This window comes from Rhinopithecus roxellana, chromosome 10, assembly GCF_007565055.1.
Source record: "Rhinopithecus roxellana isolate Shanxi Qingling chromosome 10, ASM756505v1, whole genome shotgun sequence".
NCBI classification, from domain to species: domain Eukaryota; kingdom Metazoa; phylum Chordata; class Mammalia; order Primates; family Cercopithecidae; genus Rhinopithecus; species Rhinopithecus roxellana.
In genome coordinates this window covers 10,090,319-10,115,721 of record NC_044558.1, presented here as the reverse complement: position 1 = coordinate 10,115,721, position 25,403 = coordinate 10,090,319, and positions in this window count along the sequence as shown.

The window sequence follows — 25,403 nt, the reverse complement described above, 5'->3', positions numbered from 1 at the left end:
GTTTCTCAGAAAGCTTCTCTTTAGTTATTATGTGAGGATATTTCCTTTATCAAAATGGGCCCCTATGGGCTCCCAAATATCACTTTGCAGATTCCAGGAGAAGAGTGTTAGCAAACTTCTTCTTGAGGCAGAGTTTGTAACTCTGTGAGATGAACTCACAGATCAGAAAGAAGTTTCTCAGAAAGCTTCTTTCACGTTTTGAACGGATGAAATTTCCTTTATCAGCGTAGGCCTCAATGTGATCCAAAGAAGCCCTTCTCAGTTTCCCCAAAGACAGTGTTAATGGACTGCTCCACGAAACATAAGTGTAACTCTGTGAGATGAATTCACACATCACCAAGAAGTTTCTAAGAAAGCTTCTTTCTAGTTTTCATCTCTGGATATTTCCTTTGTCACTGTAATGTTCATTGCGCTATGAAGTATCTAATTGCAGATTTCCAGAAAACTGTGCTAACAAACTGATCACTGAAGAGAAACGTGTAACTCTGTGAGTTGCATTCACACATGGCAATGCAGTTTCTCAGAAAGCTTCTCTTTAGTTATTATGTGAGGATATTTCCTTTATCACCATGGGCCCCTAATAGGCTCCCAAATATCACTTTGCAGATTCCACGAGAAAGAGTGTTAGCAAACTGCTTCTTGAGGCAGAGGATGTAACTCTGTGAGATGAACTCACAGATCAGAAAGAAGTTTCTCAGAAAGCTTCTTTCACGTTTTGAACGGATGAAATTTCCTTTATCAGCGTAGGCCTCAATGTGATCCAAAGAAGCCCTTCTCATATTCCCCAAAGACAGTGTTAATGGACTGCTCCACGAAACATAGGTGTAACACTGTGAGATGAATTCACACATCACCAAGAGGTTTCTAAGAAAGCTTCTTTCTAGTTTTCATCTGTGGATATTTCCTTTGTCACTGTAATGTTCATTGCGCTATGAAGTATATAATTGCAGATCTCCAGAAAACTGTGCTAACAAACTGATCACTGAAGAGAAACGTGTAACTCTGTGAGTTGCATTCACACATGGCAATGCAGTTTCTCAGAAAGCTTCTCTTTAGTTATTATGTGAGGATATTTCCTTTATCACCATGGGCCACTATAGGCTCCCAAATATCACTTTGCAGATTCCACGAGAAAAGTGTTAGCAAACTGCTTCTTGAGGCAGACGTTGTAACTCTGTGAGATGAACTCACAGATCAGAAAGAAGTTTCTCAGAAAGCTTCTTTCACGTTTTGAAAGGATGAAATTTCCTTTATCAGCGTAGGCCTCTATGTGATCCAAAGAAGCCCTTCTCAGTTTCCCCAAAGACAGTGTTAATGGACTGCTCCACGAAACATTAGTGTAACTCTGTGAGATGAATTCACACATCATCAAGAAGTTTCTAAGAAAGCTTCTTTCTAGTTTTCATCTGTGGATATTTCCTTTGTCACTGTAATGTTCATTGCGCTATGAAGTATCTAATTGCAGATCTCCAGAAAACTGTGCTAACAAACTGATCACTGAAGAGAAACGTGTAACTCTGTGAGTTGCATTCACACATGGCAATGCAGTTTCTCAGAAAGCTTCTCTTTAGTTATTATGTGAGGATATTTCCTTTATCACCATGGGCCCCTATAGGCTCCCAAATATCACTTTGCAGATTCCACGAAAAGAGTGTTAGCAAGCTGCTTCTTGAGGCAGAGGTTGTAACTCTGTGAGATGAACTCACAGATCAGAAAGAAGTTTCTCAGAAAGCTTCTTTCACGTTTTGAACGGATGAAATTTCCTTTATCAGCGTAGGCCTCAATGTGATCCAAAGAAGCCTTCTCAGTTTCCCCAAAGACAGTGTTAATGGACTGCTCCACGAAACATAAGTGTAACTCTGTGAGATGAATTCACACATCACCAAGAAGTTTCTAAGAAAGCTTCTTTCTAGTTTTCATCTGTGGATATTTTATTGTCACTGTAATGTTCATTGCGCTATGAAGTATATAATTGCAGATCTCCAGAAAACTGTGCTAACAAACTGATCACTGAAGAGAAACGTGTAACTCTGTGAGTTGCATTCACACATGGCAATGCAGTTTCTCAGAAAGCTTCTCTTTAGTTATTATGTGAGGATATTTCCTTTATCACCATGGGCCACTATAGGCTCCCAAATATCACTTTGCAGATTCCACGAGAAAAGTGTTAGCAAACTGCTTCTTGAGGCAGAGGTTGTAACTCTGTGAGATGAACTCACAGATCAGAAAGAAGTTTCTCAGAAAGCTTCTTTCACGTTTTGAACGGATGAAATTTCCTTTATCAGCGTAGGCCTCAATGTGATCCAAAGAAGCCCTTCTCAGTTTCCCCAAAGACAGTGTTAATGGACTGCTCCACGAAACATAAGTGTAACTCTGTGAGATGAATTCACACATCACCAAGAAGTTTCTAAGAAAGCTTCTTTCTAGTTTTCATCTGTGGATATTTCCTTTGTCACTGTAATGTTCATTGCGCTATGAAGTATCTAATTGCAGATCTCCAGAAAACTGTGCTAACAAACTGATCACTGAAGAGAAACGTGTAACTCTGTGAGTTGCATTCACACATGGCAATGCAGTTTCTCAGAAAGCTTCTCTTTAGTTATTATGTGAGGATATTTCCTTTATCACCATGGGCCCCTATAGGCTCCCAAATATCACTTTGCAGATTCCACGAAAAGAGTGTTAGCAAACTGCTTCTTGAGGCAGAGGTTGTAACTCTGTGAGATGAACTCACAGATCAGAAAGAAGTTTCTCAGAAAGCTTCTTTCACCGTTTTGAACGGATGAAATTTCCTTTATCAGCGTAGGCCTCAATGTGATCCAAAGAAGCCCTTCTCAGATTCCTCAAAGACAGTGTTAATGGACTGCTCACGAAACATAAGTGTAACTCTGTGAGATGAATTCACACATCACCAAGAAGTTTCTAAGAAAGCTTCTTTCTAGTTTTCATCTGTGGATATTTCCTTTGTCACTGTAATGTTCATTGCGCTATGAAGTATCTAATTGCAGATTTCCAGAAAACTGTGCTAACAAACTGATCACTGAAGAGAAACGTGTAACTCTGTGAGTTGCATTCACACATGGCAATGCAGTTTCTCAGAAAGCTTCTCTTTAGTTATTATGTGAGGATATTTCCTTTATCACCATGGGCCCCTATAGGCTCCCAAATATCACTTTGCAGATTCCACGAGAAGAGTGTTAGCAAACTTCTTCTTGAGGCAGAGGTTGTAACTCTGTGAGATGAACTCACAGATCAGAAAGAAGTTTCTCAGAAAGCTTCTTCACGTTTTGAACGGATGAAATTTCCTTTATCAGCGTAGGCCTCAATGTGATCCAAAGAAGCCCTTCTCAGTTTCCCCAAAGACAGTGTTAATGGACTGCTCCACGAAACATAAGTGTAACTCTGTGAGATGAATTCACACATCACCAAGAAGTTTCTAAGAAAGCTTCTTTCTAGTTTTCATCTGTGGATATTTCCTTTGTCACTGTAATGTTCATTGCGCTATGAAGTATCTAATTGCAGATCTCCAGAAAACTGTGCTAACAAACTGATCACTGAAGAGAAACGTGTAACTCTGTGAGTTGCATTCACACATGGCAATGCAGTTTCTCAGAAAGCTTCTCTTTAGTTATTATGTGAGGATATTCCTTTATCACCATGGGCCCCATAGGCTCCCAAATATCACTTTGCAGATTCCACGAAAAGAGTGTTAGCAAACTGCTTCTTGAGGCAGAGGTTGTAACTCTGTGAGATGAACTCACAGATCAGAAAGAAGTTTCTCAGAAAGCTTCTTTCACGTTTTGAACGGATGAAATTTCCTTTATCAGCGTAGGCCTCAATGTGATCCAAAGAAGCCCTTCTCAGTTTCCCCAAAGACAGTGTTAATGGACTGCTCCACGAAACATAAGTGTAACTCTGTGAGATGAATTCACACATCACCAAGAAGTTTCTAAGAAAGCTTCTTTCTAGTTTTCATCTGTGGATATTTCCTTTGTCACTGTAATGTTCATTGCGCTATGAAGTATCTAATTGCAGATTTCCAGAAAACTGTGCTAACAAGCTGATCACTGAAGAGAAACGTGTAACTCTGTGAGTTGCATTCACACATGGCAATGCAGTTTCTCAGAAAGCTTCTCTTTAGTTATTATGTGAGGATATTTCCTTTATCACATGGGCCCCTATAGGCTCCCAAATATCACTTTGCAGATTCCACGAGAAGAGTGTTAGCAAACTTCTTCTTGAGGCAGAGGTTGTAACTCTGTGAGATGAACTCACAGATCAGAAAGAAGTTTCTCAGAAAGCTTCTTTCACGTTTTGAACGGATGAAATTTCCTTTATCAGCGTAGGCCTCAATGTGATCCAAAGAAGCCCTTCTCAGTTTCCCCAAAGACAGTGTTAATGGACTGCTCCACGAAACATAAGTGTAACTCTGTGAGATGAATTCACACATCACCAAGAAGTTTCTAAGAAAGCTTCTTTCTAGTTTTCATCTGTGGATATTTCCTTTGTCACTGTAATGTTCATTGCGCTATGAAGTATCTAATTGCAGATTTCCAGAAAACTGTGCTAACAAACTGATCACTGAAGAGAAACGTGTAACTCTGTGAGTTGCATTCACACATGGCAATGCAGTTTCTCAGAAAGCTTCTCTTTAGTTATTATGTGAGGATATTTCCTTTATCACCATGGGCCCCTAATAGGCTCCCAAATATCACTTTGCAGATTCCACGAGAAAGAGTGTTAGCAAACTGCTTCTTGAGGCAGAGGTTGTAATTCTGTGAGATGAACTCACAGATCAGAAAGAAGTTTCATCAGAAAGCTTCTTTCACGTTTTGAACGGATGAAATTTCCTTTATCAGCGTAGGCCTCAATGTGATCCAAAGAAGCCCTTCTCAGATTCCCCAAAGACAGTGTTAATGGACTGCTCCACGAAACATAAGTGTAACTCTGTGAGATGAATTCACACATCACCAAGAAGGTTTCTAAGAAAGCTTCTTTCTAGTTTTCATCTGTGGATATTTCCTTTGTCACTGTAATGTTCATTGCGCTATGAAGTATCTAATTGCAGATCTCCAGAAAACTGTGCTAACAAACTGATCACTGAAGAGAAACGTGTAACTCTGTGAGTTGCATTCACACATGGCAATGCAGTTTCTCAGAAAGCTTCTCTTTAGTTATTATGTGAGGATATTTCCTTTATCACCATGGGCCCAATAGGCTCCCAAATATCACTTTGCAGATTCCACGAGAAAGAGTGTTAGCAAACTGCTTCTTGAGGCAGAGGTTGTAACTCTGTGAGATGAACTCACAGATCAGAAAGAAGTTTCTCAGAAAGCTTCTTTCACGTTTTGAAAGGATGAAATTTCCTTTATCAGCGTAGGCCTCTATGTGATCCAAAGAAGCCCTTCTCAGTTTCCCCAAAGACAGTGTTAATGGACTGCTCCACGAAACATTAGTGTAACTCTGTGAGATGAATTCACACATCATCAAGAAGTTTCTAAGAAAGCTTCTTTCTAGTTTTCATCTGTGGATATTTCCTTTGTCACTGTAATGTTCATTGTGCTATGAAGTATCTAATTGCAGATCTCCAGAAAACTGTGCTAACAAACTGATCACTGAAGAGAAACGTGTAACTCTGTGAGTTGCATTCACACATGGCAATGCAGTTTCTCAGAAAGCTTCTCTTTAGTTATTATGTGAGGATATTTCCTTTATCACCATGGGCCCCTATAGGCTCCCAAATATCACTTTGCAGATGCCACGAAAAGAGTGTTAGCAAACTGCTTCTTGAGGCAGAGGTTGTAGCTCTGTGAGATGAACTCACAGATCAGAAAGAAGTTTCTCAGAAAGCTTCTTTCACGTTTTGAACGGATGAAATTTCCTTTATCAGCGTAGGCCTCAATGTGATCCAAAGAAGCCCTTCTCAGTTTCCCCAAAGACAGTGTTAATGGACTGCTCCACGAAACATAAGTGTAACTCTGTGAGATGAATTCACACATCACCAAGAAGTTTCTAAGAAAGCTTCTTTCTAGTTTTCATCTGTGGATATTTCCTTTGTCACTGTAATGTTCATTGCGCTATGAAGTATCTAATTGCAGATCTCCAGAAAACTGTGCTAACAAACTGATCACTGAAGAGAAACGTGTAACTCTGTGAGTTGCATTCACACATGGCAATGCAGTTTCTCAGAAAGCTTCTCTTTAGTTATTATGTGAGGATATTTCCTTTATCACCATGGGCCACTATAGGCTCCCAAATATCACTTTGCAGATTCCACGAGAAAAGTGTTAGCAAACTGCTTCTTGAGGCAGAGGTTGTAACTCTGTGAGATGAACTCACAGATCAGAAAGAAGTTTCTCAGAAAGCTTCTTTCACGTTTTGAACGGATGAAATTTCCTTTATCAGCGTAGGCCTCAATGTGATCCAAAGAAGCCCTTCTCAGTTTCCCCAAAGACAGTGTTAATGGACTGCTCCACGAAACATAAGTGTAACTCTGTGAGATGAATTCACACATCATCAAGAAGTTTCTAAGAAAGCTTCTTTCTAGTTTTCATCTGTGGATATTTCCTTTGTCACTGTAATGTTCATTGCGCTATGAAGTATCTAATTGCAGATCTTCCAGAAAACTGTGCTAACAAACTGATCACTGAAGAGAAACGTGTAACTCTGTGAGTTGCATTCACACATGGCAATGCAGTTTCTCAGAAAGCTTCTCTTTAGTTATTATGTGAGGATATTTCCTTTATCACCATGGGCCCCTATAGGCTCCCAAATATCACTTTGCAGATTCCACGAAAAGAGTGTTAGCAAACTGCTTCTTGAGGCAGAGGTTGTAACTCTGTGAGATGAACTCACAGATCAGAAAGAAGTTTCTCAGAAAGCTTCTTTCACGTTTTGAACGGATGAAATTTCCTTTATCAGCGTAGGCCTCAATGTGATCCAAAGAAGCCCTTCTCAGTTTCCCCAAAGACAGTGTTAATGGACTGCTCCACGAAACATAAGTGTAACTCTGTGAGATGAATTCACACATCACCAAGAAGTTTCTAAGAAAGCTTCTTTCTAGTTTTCATCTGTGGATATTTCCTTTGTCACTGTAATGTTCATTGCGCTATGAAGTATCTAATTGCAGATCTCCAGAAAACTGTGCTAACAAACTGATCACTGAAGAGAAACGTGTAACTCTGTGAGTTGCATTCACACATGGCAATGCAGTTTCTCAGAAAGCTTCTCTTTAGTTATTATGTGAGGATATTTCCTTTATCACCATGGGCCCCTATAGGCTCCCAAATATCACTTTGCAGATTCCACGAAAAGAGTGTTAGCAAACTGCTTCTTGAGGCAGAGGTTGTAACTCTGTGAGATGAACTCACAGATCAGAAAGAAGTTTCTCAGAAAGCTTCTTTCACGTTTTGAACGGATGAAATTTCCTTTATCAGCGTAGGCCTCAATGTGATCCAAAGAAGCCCTTCTCAGTTTCCCCAAAGACAGTGTTAATGGACTGCTCCACGAAACATAAGTGTAACTCTGTGAGATGAATTCACACATCACCAAGAAGTTTCTAAGAAAGCTTCTTTCTAGTTTTCATCTGTGGATATTTCCTTTGTCACTGTAATGTTCATTGCGCTATGAAGTATCTAATTGCAGATCTTCCAGAAAACTGTGCTAACAAACTGATCACTGAAGAGAAACGTGTAACTCTGTGAGTTGCATTCACACATGGCAATGCAGTTTCTCAGAAAGCTTCTCTTTAGTTATTATGTGAGGATATTTCCTTTATCACCATGGGCCCCTAATAGGCTCCCAAATATCACTTTGCAGATTCCACGAGAAAGAGTGTTAGCAAACTGCTTCTTGAGGCAGAGGTTGTAACTCTGTGAGATGAACTCACAGATCAGAAAGAAGTTTCTCAGAAAGCTTCTTTCACGTTTTGAACGGATGAAATTTCCTTTATCAGCGTAGGCCTCAATGTGATCCAAAGAAGCCCTTCTCATATTCCCCAAAGACAGTGTTAATGGACTGCTCCACGAAACATAAGTGTAACTCTGTGAGATGAATTCACACATCACCAAGAGGTTTCTAAGAAAGCTTCTTTCTAGTTTTCATCTGTGGATATTTCCTTTGTCACTGTAATGTTCATTGCGCTATGAAGTATATAATTGCAGATCTCCAGAAAACTGTGCTAACAAACTGATCACTGAAGAGAAACGTGTAACTCTGTGAGTTGCATTCACACATGGCAATGCAGTTTCTCAGAAAGCTTCTCTTTAGTTATTATGTGAGGATATTTCCTTTATCACCATGGGCCACTATAGGCTCCCAAATATCACTTTGCAGATTCCACGAGAAAAGTGTTAGAAAACTGCTTCTTGAGGCAGAGGTTGTAACTCTGTGAGATGAACTCACAGATCAGAAAGAAGTTTCTCAGAAAGCTTCTTTCACGTTTTGAAAGGATGAAATTTCCTTTATCAGCGTAGGCCTCAATGTGATCCAAAGAAGCCCTTCTCAGTTTCCCCAAAGACAGTGTTAATGGACTGCTCCACGAAACATTAGTGTAACTCTGTGAGATGAATTCACACATCATCAAGAATTTTCTAAGAAAGCTTCTTTCTAGTTTTCATCTGTGGATATTTCCTTTGTCACTGTAATGTTCATTGTGCTATGAAGTATCTAATTGCAGATCTCCAGAAAACTGTGCTAACAAACTGATCACTGAAGAGAAACGTGTAACTCTGTGAGTTGCATTCACACATGGCAATGCAGTTTCTCAGAAAGCTTCTCTTTAGTTATTATGTGAGGATATTTCCTTTATCACCATGGGCCCCTATAGGCTCCCAAATATCACTTTGCAGATTCCACGAAAAGAGTGTTAGCAAGCTGCTTCTTGAGGCAGAGGTTGTAACTCTGTGAGATGAACTCACAGATCAGAAAGAAGTTTCTCAGAAAGCTTCTTTCACGTTTTGAACGGATGAAATTTCATTTATCAGCGTAGGCCTCAATGTGATCCAAAGAAGCCCTTCTCAGTTTCCCCAAAGACAGTGTTAATGGACTGCTCCACGAAACATAAGTGTAACTCTGTGAGATGAATTCACACATCACCAAGAAGTTTCTAAGAAAGCTTCTTTCTAGTTTTCATCTGTGGATATTTTATTGTCACTGTAATGTTCATTGCGCTATGAAGTATCTAATTGCAGATCTGCAGAAAACTGTGCTAACAAACTGATCACTGAAGAGAAACGTGTAACTCTGTGAGTTGCATTCACACATGGCAATGCAGTTTCTCAGAAAGCTTCTCTTTAGTTATTATGTGAGGATATTTCCTTTATCACCATGGGCCCCTAAAGGCTCCCAAATATCACTTTGCAGATTCCACGAGAAAAGAGTTAGCAAACTGCTTCTTGAGGCAGAGGTTGTAATTCTGTGAGATGAACTCACAGATCAGAAAGAAGTTTCACAGAAAGCTTCTTTCACGTTTTGAACGGATGAAATTTCCTTTATCAGCGTAGGCCTCAATGTGATCCAAAGAAGCCCTTCTCATATTCCCCAAAGACAGTGTTAATGGACTGCTCCACGAAACATAGGTGTAACACTGTGAGATGAATTCACACATCACCAAGAGGTTTCTAAGAAAGCTTCTTTCTAGTTTTCATCTGTGGATATTTCCTTTGTCACTGTAATGTTCATTGCGCTATGAAGTATATAATTGCAGATCTCCAGAAAACTGTGCTAACAAACTGATCACTGAAGAGAAACGTGTAACTCTGTGAGTTGCATTCACACATGGCAATGCAGTTTCTCAGAAAGCTTCTCTTTAGTTATTATGTGAGGATATTTCCTTCATCACCATGGGCCACTATAGGCTCCCAAATATCACTTTGCAGATTCCACGAGAAAAGTGTTAGAAAACTGCTTCTTGAGGCAGAGGTTGTAACTCTGTGAGATGAACTCACAGATCAGAAAGAAGTTTCTCAGAAAGCTTCTTTCACGTTTTGAACGGATGAAATTTCCTTTATCAGCGTAGGCCTCAATGTGATCCAAAGAAGCCCTTCTCAGTTTCCCCAAAGACAGTGTTAATGGACTGCTCCACGAAACATTAGTGTAACTCTGTGAGATGAATTCACACATCATCAAGAAGTTTCTAAGAAAGCTTCTTTCTAGTTTTCATCTGTGGATATTTCCTTTGTCACTGTAATGTTCATTGTGCTATGAAGTATCTAATTGCAGATCTCCAGAAAACTGTGCTAACAAACTGATCACTGAAGAGAAACGTGTAACTCTGTGAGTTGCATTCACACATGGCAATGCAGTTTCTCAGAAAGCTTCTCTTTAGTTATTATGTGAGGATATTTCCTTTATCACCATGGGCCCCAATAGGCTCCCAAATATCACTTTGCAGATGCCACGAAAAGAGTGTTAGCAAACTGCTTCTTGAGGCAGAGGTTGTAACTCTGTGAGATGAACTCACAGATCAGAAAGAAGTTTCTCAGAAAGCTTCTTTCACGTTTTGAACGGATGAAATTTCCTTTATCAGCGTAGGCCTCAATGTGATCCAAAGAAGCCCTTCTCAGTTTCCCCAAAGACAGTGTTAATGGACTGCTCCACGAAACATAAGTGTAACTCTGTGAGATGAATTCACACATCACCAAGAAGTTTCTAAGAAAGCTTCTTTCTAGTTTTCATCTGTGGATATTTCCTTTGTCACTGTAATGTTCATTGCGCTATGAAGTATCTAATTGCAGATCTCCAGAAAACTGTGCTAACAAACTGATCACTGAAGAGAAACGTGTAACTCTGTGAGTTGCATTCACACATGGCAATGCAGTTTCTCAGAAAGCTTCTCTTTAGTTATTATGTGAGGATATTTCCTTTATCACCATGGGCCACTATAGGCTCCCAAATATCACTTTGCAGATTCCACGAGAAAGAGTGTTAGCAAACTGCTTCTTGAGGCAGAGGTTGTAACTCTGTGAGATGAACTCACAGATCAGAAAGAAGTTTCTCAGAAAGCTTCTTTCACGTTTTGAACGGATGAAATTTCCTTTATCAGCGTAGGCCTCAATGTGATCCAAAGAAGCCCTTCTCAGTTTCCCCAAAGACAGTGTTAATGGACTGCTCCACGAAACATAAGTGTAACTCTGTGAGATGAATTCACACATCATCAAGAAGTTTCTAAGAAAGCTTCTTTCTAGTTTTCATCTGTGGATATTTCCTTTGTCACTGTAATGTTCATTGCGCTATGAAGTATCTAATTGCAGATTTCCAGAAAACTGTGCTAACAAACTGATCACTGAAGAGAAACGTGTAACTCTGTGAGTTGCATTCACACATGGCAATGCAGTTTCTCAGAAAGCTTCTCTTTAGTTATTATGTGAGGATATTTCCTTTATCACCATGGGCCCCAATAGGCTCCCAAATATCACTTTGCAGATTCCACGAAAAGAGTGTTAGCAAACTGCTTCTTGAGGCAGAGGTTGTAACTCTGTGAGATGAACTCACAGATCAGAAAGAAGTTTCTCAGAAAGCTTCTTTCACGTTTTGAACGGATGAAATTTCCTTTATCAGCGTAGGCCTCAATGTGATCCAAAGAAGCCCTTCTCAGTTTCCCCAAAGACAGTGTTAATGGACTGCTCCACGAAACATAAGTGTAACTCTGTGAGATGAATTCACACATCACCAAGAAGTTTCTAAGAAAGCTTCTTTCTAGTTTTCATCTGTGGATATTTCCTTTGTCACTGTAATGTTCATTGCGCTATGAAGTATCTAATTGCAGATCTCCAGAAAACTGTGCTAACAAACTGATCACTGAAGAGAAACGTGTAACTCTGTGAGTTGCATTCACACATGGCAATGCAGTTTCTCAGAAAGCTTCTCTTTAGTTATTATGTGAGGATATTTCCTTTATCACCATGGGCCCCTATAGGCTCCCAAATATCACTTTGCAGATTCCACGAAAAGAGTGTTAGCAAACTGCTTCTTGAGGCAGAGGTTGTAACTCTGTGAGATGAACTCACAGATCAGAAAGAAGTTTCTCAGAAAGCTTCTTTCACGTTTTGAACGGATGAAATTTCCTTTATCAGCGTAGGCCTCAATGTGATCCAAAGAAGCCCTTCTCAGATTCCCCAAAGACAGTGTTAATGGACTGCTCCACGAAACATAAGTGTAACTCTGTGAGATGAATTCACACATCACCAAGAAGTTTCTAAGAAAGCTTCTTTCTAGTTTTCATCTGTGGATATTTCCTTTGTCACTGTAATGTTCATTGCGCTATGAAGTATCTAATTGCAGATCTCCAGAAAACTGTGCTAACAAACTGATCACTGAAGAGAAACGTGTAACTCTGTGAGTTGCATTCACACATGGCAATGCAGTTTCTCAGAAAGCTTCTCTTTAGTTATTATGTGAGGATATTTCCTTTATCACCATGGGCCCCTATAGGCTCCCAAATATCACTTTGCAGATTCCACGAGAAAGAGTGTTAGCAAACTGCTTCTTGAGGCAGAGGTTGTAACTCTGTGAGATGAACTCACAGATCAGAAAGAAGTTTCTCAGAAAGCTTCTTTCACGTTTTGAACGGATGAAATTTCCTTTATCAGCGTAGGCCTCAATGTGATCCAAAGAAGCCCTTCTCAGATTCCCCAAAGACAGTGTTAATGGACTGCTCCACGAAACATAAGTGTAACTCTGTGAGATGAATTCACACATCACCAAGAGTTTCTAAGAAAGCTTCTTTCTAGTTTTCATCTGTGGATATTTCCTTTGTCACTGTAATGTTCATTGCGCTATGAAGTATCTAATTGCAGATCTCCAGAAAACTGTGCTAACAAACTGATCACTGAAGAGAAACGTGTAACTCTGTGAGTTGCATTCACACATGGCAATGCAGTTTCTCAGAAAGCTTCTCTTTAGTTATTATGTGAGGATATTTCCTTTATCACCATGGGCCCCAATAGGCTCCCAAATATCACTTTGCAGATTCCACGAGAAAGAGTGTTAGCAAACTGCTTCTTGAGGCAGAGGTTGTAACTCTGTGAGATGAACTCACAGATCAGAAAGAAGTTTCTCAGAAAGCTTCTTTCACGTTTTGAACGGATGAAATTTCCTTTATCAGCGTAGGCCTCAATGTGATCCAAAGAAGCCCTTCTCAGTTTCCCCAAAGACAGTGTTAATGGACTGCTCCACGAAACATAAGTGTAACTCTGTGAGATGAATTCACACATCACCAAGAAGTTTCTAAGAAAGCTTCTTTCTAGTTTTCATCTGTGGATATTTCCTTTGTCACTGTAATGTTCATTGCGCTATGAAGTATCTAATTGCAGATTCCAGAAAACTGTGCTAACAAACTGATCACTGAAGAGAAACGTGTAACTCTGTGAGTTGCATTCACACATGGCAATGCAGTTTCTCAGAAAGCTTCTCTTTAGTTATTATGTGAGGATATTTCCTTTATCACCATGGGCCCCTATAGGCTCCCAAATATCACTTTGCAGATTCCACGAGAAAGAGTGTTAGCAAACTGCTTCTTGAGGCAGAGGTTGTAACTCTGTGAGATGAACTCACAGATCAGAAAGAAGTTTCTCAGAAAGCTTCTTTCACGTTTTGAACGGATGAAATTTCCTTTATCAGCGTAGGCCTCAATGTGATCCAAAGAAGCCCTTCTCAGATTCCTCAAAGACAGTGTTAATGGACTGCTCCACGAAACATAAGTGTAACTCTGTGAGATGAATTCACACATCACCAAGAAGTTTCTAAGAAAGCTTCTTTCTAGTTTTCATCTGTGGATATTTCCTTTGTCACTGTAATGTTCATTGCGCTATGAAGTATCTAATTGCAGATCTCCAGAAAACTGTGCTAACAAACTGATCACTGAAGAGAAACGTGTAACTCTGAGGTGCATTCACACATGGCAATGCAGTTTCTCAGAAAGCTTCTCTTTAGTTATTATGTGAGGATATTTCCTTTATCACCATGGGCCACTATAGGCTCCCAAATATCACTTTGCAGATTCCACGAGAAAGAGTGTTAGCAAACTGCTTCTTGAGGCAGAGGTTGTAACTCTGTGAGATGAACTCACAGATCAGAAAGAAGTTTCTCAGAAAGCTTCTTTCACGTTTTGAACGGATGAAATTTCCTTTATCAGCGTAGGCCTCAATGTGATCCAAAGAAGCCCTTCTCAGTTTCCCCAAAGACAGTGTTAATGGACTGCTCCACGAAACATAAGTGTAACTCTGTGAGATGAATTCACACATCACCAAGAAGTTTCTAAGAAAGCTTCTTTCTAGTTTTCATCTGTGGATATTTCCTTTGTCACTGTAATGTTCATTGCGCTATGAAGTATCTAATTGCAGATCTCCAGAAAACTGTGCTAACAAACTGATCACTGAAGAGAAACGTGTAACTCTGTGAGTTGCATTCACACATGGCAATGCAGTTTCTCAGAAAGCTTCTCTTTAGTTATTATGTGAGGATATTTCCTTTATCACCATGGGCCCCTATAGGCTCCCAAATATCACTTTGCAGATTCCACGAAAAGAGTGTTAGCAAACTGCTTCTTGAGGCAGAGGTTGTAACTCTGTGAGATGAACTCACAGATCAGAAAGAAGTTTCTCAGAAAGCTTCTTTCACGTTTTGAACGGATGAAATTTCCTTTATCAGCGTAGGCCTCAATGTGATCCAAAGAAGCCCTTCTCAGTTTCCCCAAAGACAGTGTTAATGGACTGCTCCACGAAACATAAGTGTAACTCTGTGAGATGAATTCACACATCACCAAGAAGTTTCTAAGAAAGCTTCTTTCTAGTTTTCATCTGTGGATATTTCCTTTGTCACTGTAATGTTCATTGCGCTATGAAGTATCTAATTGCAGATTTCCAGAAAACTGTGCTAACAAACTGATCACTGAAGAGAAACGTGTAACTCTGTGAGTTGCATTCACACATGGCAATGCAGTTTCTCAGAAAGCTTCTCTTTAGTTATTATGTGAGGATATTTCCTTTATCACCATGGGCCCCTATAGGCTCCCAAATATCACTTTGCAGATTCCACGAGAAAGAGTGTTAGCAAACTGCTTCTTGAGGCAGAGGTTGTAACTCTGTGAGATGAACTCACAGATCAGAAAGAAGTTTCTCAGAAAGCTTCTTTCACGTTTTGAACGGATGAAATTTCCTTTATCAGCGTAGGCCTCAATGTGATCCAAAGAAGCCCTTCTCAGTTTCCCCAAAGACAGTGTTAATGGACTGCTCCACGAAACATAAGTGTAACTCTGTGAGATGAATTCACACATCACCAAGAAGTTTCTAAGAAAGCTTCTTTCTAGTTTTCATCTGTGGATATTTCCTTTGTCACTGTAATGTTCATTGCGCTATGAAGTATCTAATTGCAGATCTCCAGAAAACTGTGCTAACAAACTGATCACTGAAGAGAAACGTGTAACTCTGTGAGTTGCATTCACACATGGCAATGCAGTTTCTCAGAAAGCTTCTCTTTAGTTATTATGTGAGGATATTTCCTTTATCACCATGGGCCCCTATAGGCTCCCAAATATCACTTTGCAGATTCCACGAAAAGAGTGTTAGCAAACTGCTTCTTGAGGCAGAGGTTGTAACTCTGTGAGATGAACTCACAGATCAGAAAGAAGTTTCTCAGAAAGCTTCTTTCACGTTTTGAACGGATGAAATTTCCTTTATCAGCGTAGGCCTCAATGTGATCCAAAGAAGCCCTTCTCAGTTTCCCCAAAGACAGTGTTAATGGACTGCTCCACGAAACATAAGTGTAACTCTGTGAGATGAATTCACACATCACCAAGAAGTTTCTAAGAAAGCTTCTTTCTAGTTTTCATCTGTGGATATTTCCTTTGTCACTGTAATGTTCATTGCGCTATGAAGTATCTAATTGCAGATCTCCAGAAAACTGTGCTAACAAACTGATCACTGAAGAGAAACGTGTAACTCTGTGAGTTGCATTCACACATGGCAATGCAGTTTCTCAGAAAGCTTCTCTTTAGTTATTATGTGAGGATATTTCCTTTATCACCATGGGCCCCTATAGGCTCCCAAATATCACTTTGCAGATTCCACGAAAAGAGTGTTAGCAAACTGCTTCTTGAGGCAGAGGTTGTAACTCTGTGAGATGAACTCACAGATCAGAAAGAAGTTTCTCAGAAAGCTTCTTTCACGTTTTGAACGGATGAAATTTCCTTTATCAGCGTAGGCCTCAATGTGATCCAAAGAAGCCCTTCTCAGTTTCCCCAAAGACAGTGTTAATGGACTGCTCCACGAAACATAAGTGTAACTCTGTGAGATGAATTCACACATCACCAAGAAGTTTCTAAGAAAGCTTCTTTCTAGTTTTCATCTGTGGATATTTCCTTTGTCACTGTAATGTTCATTGCGCTATGAAGTATCTAATTGCAGATCTCCAGAAAACTGTGCTAACAAACTGATCACTGAAGAGAAACGTGTAACTCTGTGAGTTGCATTCACACATGGCAATGCAGTTTCTCAGAAAGCTTCTCTTTAGTTATTATGTGAGGATATTTCCTTTATCACCATGGGCCCCTATAGGCTCCCAAATATCACTTTGCAGATTCCACGAGAAGAGTGTTAGCAAACTGCTTCTTGAGGCAGAGGTTGTAACTCTGTGAGATGAACTCACAGATCAGAAAGAAGTTTCTCAGAAAGCTTCTTTCACGTTTTGAACGGATGAAATTTCCTTTATCAGCGTAGGCCTCAATGTGATCCAAAGAAGCCCTTCTCATATTCCTCAAAGACAGTGTTAATGGACTGCTCCACGAAACATAAGTGTAACTCTGTGAGATGAATTCACACATCACCAAGAAGTTTCTAAGAAAGCTTCTTTCTAGTTTTCATCTGTGGATATTTCCTTTGTCACTGTAATGTTCATTGCGCTATGAAGTATCTAATTGCAGATCTCCAGAAAACTGTGCTAACAAACTGATCACTGAAGAGAAACGTGTAACTCTGTGAGTTGCATTCACACATGGCAATGCAGTTTCTCAGAAAGCTTCTCTTTAGTTATTATGTGAGGATATTTCCTTTATCACCATGGGCCCCTATAGGCTCCCAAATATCACTTTGCAGATTCCACGAGAAAGAGTGTTAGCAAACTGCTTCTTGAGGCAGAGGTTGTAACTCTGTGAGATGAACTCACAGATCAGAAAGAAGTTTCTCAGAAAGCTTCTTTCACGTTTTGAACGGATGAAATTTCCTTTATCAGCGTAGGCCTCAATGTGATCCAAAGAAGCCCTTCTCAGTTTCCCCAAAGACAGTGTTAATGGACTGCTCCACGAAACATAAGTGTAACTCTGTGAGATGAATTCACACATCACCAAGAAGTTTCTAAGAAAGCTTCTTTCTAGTTTTCATCTGTGGATATTTCCTTTGTCACTGTAATGTTCATTGCGCTATGAAGTATCTAATTGCAGATCTCCAGAAAACTGTGCTAACAAACTGATCACTGAAGAGAAACGTGTAACTCTGTGAGTTGCATTCACACATGGCAATGCAGTTTCTCAGAAAGCTTCTCTTTAGTTATTATGTGAGGATATTTCCTTTATCACCATGGGCCCCTATAGGCTCCCAAATATCACTTTGCAGATTCCACGAAAAGAGTGTTAGCAAACTGCTTCTTGAGGCAGAGGTTGTAACTCTGTGAGATGAACTCACAGATCAGAAAGAAGTTTCTCAGAAAGCTTCTTTCACGTTTTGAACGGATGAAATTTCCTTTATCAGCGTAGGCCTCAATGTGATCCAAAGAAGCCCTTCTCAGTTTCCCCAAAGACAGTGTTAATGGACTGCTCCACGAAACATAAGTGTAACTCTGTGAGATGAATTCACACATCACCAAGAAGTTTCTAAGAAAGCTTCTTTCTAGTTTTCATCTGTGGATATTTCCTTTGTCACTGTAATGTTCATTGCGCTATGAAGTATCTAATTGCAGATTTCCAGAAAACTGTGCTAACAAACTGATCACTGAAGAGAAACGTGTAACTCTGTGAGTTGCATTCACACATGGCAATGCAGTTTCTCAGAAAGCTTCTCTTTAGTTATTATGTGAGGATATTTCCTTTATCACCATGGGCCCCTATAGGCTCCCAAATATCACTTTGCAGATTCCACGAAAAGAGTGTTAGCAAACTGCTTCTTGAGGCAGAGGTTGTAACTCTGTGAGATGAACTCACAGATCAGAAAGAAGTTTCTCAGAAAGCTTCTTTCACGTTTTGAACGGATGAAATTTCCTTTATCAGCGTAGGCCTCAATGTGATCCAAAGAAGCCCTTCTCAGTTTCCCAAAGACAGTGTTAATGGACTGCTCCACGAAACATAAGTGTAACTCTGTGAGATGAATTCACACATCACCAAGAAGTTTCTAAGAAAGCTTCTTTCTAGTTTTCATCTGTGGATATTTCCTTTGTCACTGTAATGTTCATTGCGCTATGAAGTATCTAATTGCAGATCTCCAGAAAACTGTGCTAACAAACTGATCACTGAAGAGAAACGTGTAACTCTGTGAGTTGCATTCACACATGGCAATGCAGTTTCTCAGAAAGCTTCTCTTTAGTTATTATGTGAGGATATTTCCTTTATCACCATGGGCCCCTATAGGCTCCCAAATATCACTTTGCAGATTCCACGAAAAGAGTGTTAGCAAACTGCTTCTTGAGGCAGAGGTTGTAACTCTGTGAGATGAACTCACAGATCAGAAAGAAGTTTCTCAGAAAGCTTCTTTCACGTTTTGAACGGATGAAATTTCCTTTATCAGCGTAGGCCTCAATGTGATCCAAAGAAGCCCTTCTCAGTTTCCCCAAAGACAGTGTTAATGGACTGCTCCACGAAACATAAGTGTAACTCTGTGAGATGAATTCACACATCACCAAGAAGTTTCTAAGAAAGCTTCTTTCTAGTTTTCATCTGTGGATATTTCCTTTGTCACTGTAATGTTCATTGCGCTATGAAGTATCTAATTGCAGATCTCCAGAAAACTGTGCTAACAAACTGATCACTGAAGAGAAACGTGTAACTCTGTGAGTTGCATTCACACATGGCAATGCAGTTTCTCAGAAAGCTTCTCTTTAGTTATTATGTGAGGATATTTCCTTTATCACCATGGGCCCCTATAGGCTCCCAAATATCACTTTGCAGATTCCACGAGAAAGAGTGTTAGCAAACTGCTTCTTGAGGCAGAGGTTGTAACTCTGTGAGATGAACTCACAGATCAGAAAGAAGTTTCTCAGAAAGCTTCTTTCACGTTTTGAACGGATGAAATTTCCTTTATCAGCGTAGGCCTCAATGTGATCCAAAGAAGCCCTTCTCAGTATTCCCCAAAGACAGTGTTAATGGACTGCTCCACGAAACATAAGTGTAACTCTGTGAGATGAATTCACACATCACCAAGAAGTTTCTAAGAAAGCTTCTTTCTAGTTTTCATCTGTGGATATTTCCTTTGTCACTGTAATGTTCATTGCGCTATGAAGTATCTAATTGCAGATCTCCAGAAAACTGTGCTAACAAACTGATCACTGAAGAGAAACGTGTAACTCTGTGAGTTGCATTCACACATGGCAATGCAGTTTCTCAGAAAGCTTCTCTTTAGTTATTATGTGAGGATATTTCCTTTATCACCATGGGCCACTATAGGCTCCCAAATATCACTTTGCAGATTCCACGAGAAAGAGTGTTAGCAAACTGCTTCTTGAGGCAGAGGTTGTAACTCTGTGAGATGAACTCACAGATCAGAAAGAAGTTTCTCAGAAAGCTTCTTTCACGTTTTGAACGGATGAAATTTCCTTTATCAGCGTAGGCCTCAATGTGATCCAAAGAAGCCCTTCTCAGTTTCCCCAAAGACAGTGTTAATGGACTGCTCCACGAAACATAAGTGTAACTCTGTGAGATGAATTCACACATCACCAAGAAGTTTCTAAGAAAGCTTCTTTCTAGTTTTCATCTGTGGATATTTCCTTTGTCACTGTAATGTTCATTGCGCTATGAAGTATCTAATTGCAGATCTCCAGAAAACTGTGCTAACAAACTGATCACTGAAGAGAAACGTGTAACTCTGTGAGTTGCATTCACACATGGCAATGCAGTTTCTCAGAAAGCTTCTCTTTAGTTATTATGTGAGGATATTTCCTTTATCACCATGGGCCCCTATAGGCTCCCAAATATCACTTTGCAGATTCCACGAGAAGAGTGTTAGCAAACTGCTTCTTGAGGCAGAGGTTGTAACTCTGTGAGATGAACTCACAGATCAGAAAGAAGTTTCTCAGAAAGCTTCTTTCACGTTTTGAACGGATGAAATTTCCTTTATCAGCGTAGGCCTCAATGTGATCCAAAGAAGCCCTTCTCAGTTTCCCCAAAGACAGTGTTAATGGACTGCTCCACGAAACATAAGTGTAACTCTGTGAGATGAATTCACACATCACCAAGAAGTTTCTAAGAAAGCTTCTTTCTAGTTTTCATCTGTGGATATTTCCTTTGTCACTGTAATGTTCATTGCGCTATGAAGTATCTAATTGCAGATCTCCAGAAAACTGTGCTAACAAACTGATCACTGAAGAGAAACGTGTAACTCTGTGAGTTGCATTCACACATGGCAATGCAGTTTCTCAGAAAGCTTCTCTTTAGTTATTATGTGAGGATATTTCCTTTATCACCATGGGCCCCTATAGGCTCCCAAATATCACTTTGCAGATTCCACGAGAAAGAGTGTTAGCAAACTGCTTCTTGAGGCAGAGGTTGTAACTCTGTGAGATGAACTCACAGATCAGAAAGAAGTTTCTCAGAAAGCTTCTTTCACGTTTTGAACGGATGAAATTTCCTTTATCAGCGTAGGCCTCAATGTGATCCAAAGAAGCCCTTCTCAGTTTCCCCAAAGACAGTGTTAATGGACTGCTCCACGAAACATAAGTGTAACTCTGTGAGATGAATTCACACATCACCAAGAAGTTTCTAAGAAAGCTTCTTTCTAGTTTTCATCTGTGGATATTTCCTTTGTCACTGTAATGTTCATTGCGCTATGAAGTATCTAATTGCAGATCTCCAGAAAACTGTGCTAACAAACTGATCACTGAAGAGAAACGTGTAACTCTGTGAGTTGCATTCACACATGGCAATGCAGTTTCTCAGAAAGCTTCTCTTTAGTTATTATGTGAGGATATTTCCTTTATCACCATGGGCCCCTATAGGCTCCCAAATATCACTTTGCAGATTCCACGAAAAGAGTGTTAGCAAACTGCTTCTTGAGGCAGAGGTTGTAACTCTGTGAGATGAACTCACAGATCAGAAAGAAGTTTCTCAGAAAGCTTCTTTCACGTTTTGAACGGATGAAATTTCCTTTATCAGCGTAGGCCTCAATGTGATCCAAAGAAGCCCTTCTCAGTTTCCCCAAAGACAGTGTTAATGGACTGCTCCACGAAACATAAGTGTAACTCTGTGAGATGAATTCACACATCACCAAGAAGTTTCTAAGAAAGCTTCTTTCTAGTTTTCATCTGTGGATATTTCCTTTGTCACTGTAATGTTCATTGCGCTATGAAGTATCTAATTGCAGATCTCCAGAAAACTGTGCTAACAAACTGATCACTGAAGAGAAACGTGTAACTCTGTGAGTTGCATTCACACATGGCAATGCAGTTTCTCAGAAAGCTTCTCTTTAGTTATTATGTGAGGATATTTCCTTTATCACCATGGGCCCCTATAGGCTCCCAAATATCACTTTGCAGATTCCACGAAAAGAGTGTTAGCAAACTGCTTCTTGAGGCAGAGGTTGTAACTCTGTGAGATGAACTCACAGATCAGAAAGAAGTTTCTCAGAAAGCTTCTTTCACGTTTTGAACGGATGAAATTTCCTTTATCAGCGTAGGCCTCAATGTGATCCAAAGAAGCCCTTCTCAGTTTCCCCAAAGACAGTGTTAATGGACTGCTCCACGAAACATAAGTGTAACTCTGTGAGATGAATTCACACATCACCAAGAAGTTTCTAAGAAAGCTTCTTTCTAGTTTTCATCTGTGGATATTTCCTTTGTCACTGTAATGTTCATTGCGCTATGAAGTATCTAATTGCAGATCTCCAGAAAACTGTGCTAACAAACTGATCACTGAAGAGAAACGTGTAACTCTGTGAGTTGCATTCACACATGGCAATGCAGTTTCTCAGAAAGCTTCTCTTTAGTTATTATGTGAGGATATTTCCTTTATCACCATGGGCCCCTATAGGCTCCCAAATATCACTTTGCAGATTCCACGAAAAGAGTGTTAGCAAACTGCTTCTTGAGGCAGAGGTTGTAACTCTGTGAGATGAACTCACAGATCAGAAAGAAGTTTCTCAGAAAGCTTCTTTCACGTTTTGAACGGATGAAATTTCCTTTATCAGCGTAGGCCTCAATGTGATCCAAAGAAGCCCTTCTCAGTTTCCCCAAAGACAGTGTTAATGGACTGCTCCACGAAACATAAGTGTAACTCTGTGAGATGAATTCACACATCACCAAGAAGTTTCTAAGAAAGCTTCTTTCTAGTTTTCATCTGTGGATATTTCCTTTGTCACTGTAATGTTCATTGCGCTATGAAGTATCTAATTGCAGATCTCCAGAAAACTGTGCTAACAAACTGATCACTGAAGAGAAACGTGTAACTCTGTGAGTTGCATTCACACATGGCAATGCAGTTTCTCAGAAAGCTTCTCTTTAGTTATTATGTGAGGATATTTCCTTTATCACCATGGGCCCCTATAGGCTCCCAAATATCACTTTGCAGATTCCACGAGAAAGAGTGTTAGCAAACTGCTTCTTGAGGCAGAGGTTGTAACTCTGTGAGATGAACTCACAGATCAGAAAGAAGTTTCTCAGAAAGCTTCTTTCACGTTTTGAACGGATGAAATTTCCTTTATCAGCGTAGGCCTCAATGTGATCCAAAGAAGCCCTTCTCAGTTTCCCAAAGACAGTGTTAATGGACTGCTCCACGAAACATAAGTGTAACTCTGTGAGATGAATTCACACATCACCAAGAAGTTTCTAAGAAAGCTTCTTTCTAGTTTTCATCTGTGGATATTTCCTTTGTCACTGTAATGTTCATTGCGCTATGAAGTATCTAATTGCAGATCTCCAGAAAACTGTGCTAACAAACTGATCACTGAAGAGAAACGTGTAACTCTGTGAGTTGCATTCACACATGGCAATGCAGTTTCTCAGAAAGCTTCTCTTTAGTTATTATGTGAGGATATTTCCTTTATCACCATGGGCCCCTATAGGCTCCCAAATATCACTTTGCAGATTCCACGAAAAGAGTGTTAGCAAACTGCTTCTTGAGGCAGAGGTTGTAACTCTGTGAGATGAACTCACAGATCAGAAAGAAGTTTCTCAGAAAGCTTCTTTCACGTTTTGAACGGATGAAATTTCCTTTATCAGCGTAGGCCTCAATGTGATCCAAAGAAGCCCTTCTCAGATTCCTCAAAGACAGTGTTAATGGACTGCTCCACGAAACATAAGTGTAACTCTGTGAGATGAATTCACACATCACCAAGAAGTTTCTAAGAAAGCTTCTTTCTAGTTTTCATCTGTGGATATTTCCTTTGTCACTGTAATGTTCATTGCGCTATGAAGTATCTAATTGCAGATCTCCAGAAAACTGTGCTAACAAACTGATCACTGAAGAGAAACGTGTAACTCTGTGAGTTGCATTCACACATGGCAATGCAGTTTCTCAGAAAGCTTCTCTTTAGTTATTATGTGAGGATATTTCCTTTATCACCATGGGCCCCTATAGGCTCCCAAATATCACTTTGCAGATTCCACGAGAAGAGTGTTAGCAAACTGCTTCTTGAGGCAGAGGTTGTAACTCTGTGAGATGAACTCACAGATCAGAAAGAAGTTTCTCAGAAAGCTTCTTTCACGTTTTGAACGGATGAAATTTCCTTTATCAGCGTAGGCCTCAATGTGATCCAAAGAAGCCCTTCTCAGTTTCCCCAAAGACAGTGTTAATGGACTGCTCCACGAAACATAAGTGTAACTCTGTGAGATGAATTCACACATCACCAAGAAGTTTCTAAGAAAGCTTCTTTCTAGTTTTCATCTGTGGATATTTCCTTTGTCACTGTAATGTTCATTGCGCTATGAAGTATCTAATTGCAGATCTCCAGAAAACTGTGCTAACAAACTGATCACTGAAGAGAAACGTGTAACTCTGTGAGTTGCATTCACACATGGCAATGCAGTTTCTCAGAAAGCTTCTCTTTAGTTATTATGTGAGGATATTTCCTTTATCACCATGGGCCCCTATAGGCTCCCAAATATCACTTTGCAGATTCCACGAAAAGAGTGTTAGCAAACTGCTTCTTGAGGCAGAGGTTGTAACTCTGTGAGATGAACTCACAGATCAGAAAGAAGTTTCTCAGAAAGCTTCTTTCACGTTTTGAACGGATGAAATTTCCTTTATCAGCGTAGGCCTCAATGTGATCCAAAGAAGCCCTTCTCAGTTTCCCCAAAGACAGTGTTAATGGACTGCTCCACGAAACATAAGTGTAACTCTGTGAGATGAATTCACACATCACCAAGAAGTTTCTAAGAAAGCTTCTTTCTAGTTTTCATCTGTGGATATTTCCTTTGTCACTGTAATAGTTCATTGCGCTATGAAGTATCTAATTGCAGATCTCCAGAAAACTGTGCTAACAAACTGATCACTGAAGAGAAACGTGTAACTCTGTGAGTTGCATTCACACATGGCAATGCAGTTTCTCAGAAAGCTTCTCTTTAGTTATTATGTGAGGATATTTCCTTTATCACCATGGGCCCCAATAGCCTCCCAAATATCACTTTGCAGATTCCACGAGAAGAGTGTTAGCAAACTGCTTCTTGAGGCAGAGGTTGTAACTCTGTGAGATGAACTCACAGATCAGAAAGAAGTTTCTCAGAAAGCTTCTTTCACGTTTTGAACGGATGAAATTTCCTTTATCAGCGTAGGCCTCAATGTGATCCAAAGAAGCCCTTCTCAGTTTGCCCAGAGACAGTGTTAATGGACTGCTCCATGAAACATAAGTGTAACTCTGTGAGATGAATTCACACATCACCAAGAAGTTTCTAAGAAAGCTTCTTTCTAGTTTTCATCTGTGGATATTTCCTTTATCACTGTAATGTTCATTGCGCTATGAAGTATCTAATTGCAGATTTCCAGAAAACTGTGCTAACAAACTGATCACTGAAGAGAAACGTGTAACTCTGTGAGTTGCATTCACACATGGCAATGCAGTTTCTCAGAAAGCTTCTCTTTAGTTATTATGTGAGGATATTTCCTTTATCACCATGGGCCACTATAGGCTCCCAAATAACACTTTGCAGATTCCACGAGAAGAGTGTTTGCAAACTGCTTCTTGAGGCAGAGGTTGTAACTCTGTGAGATGAACTCA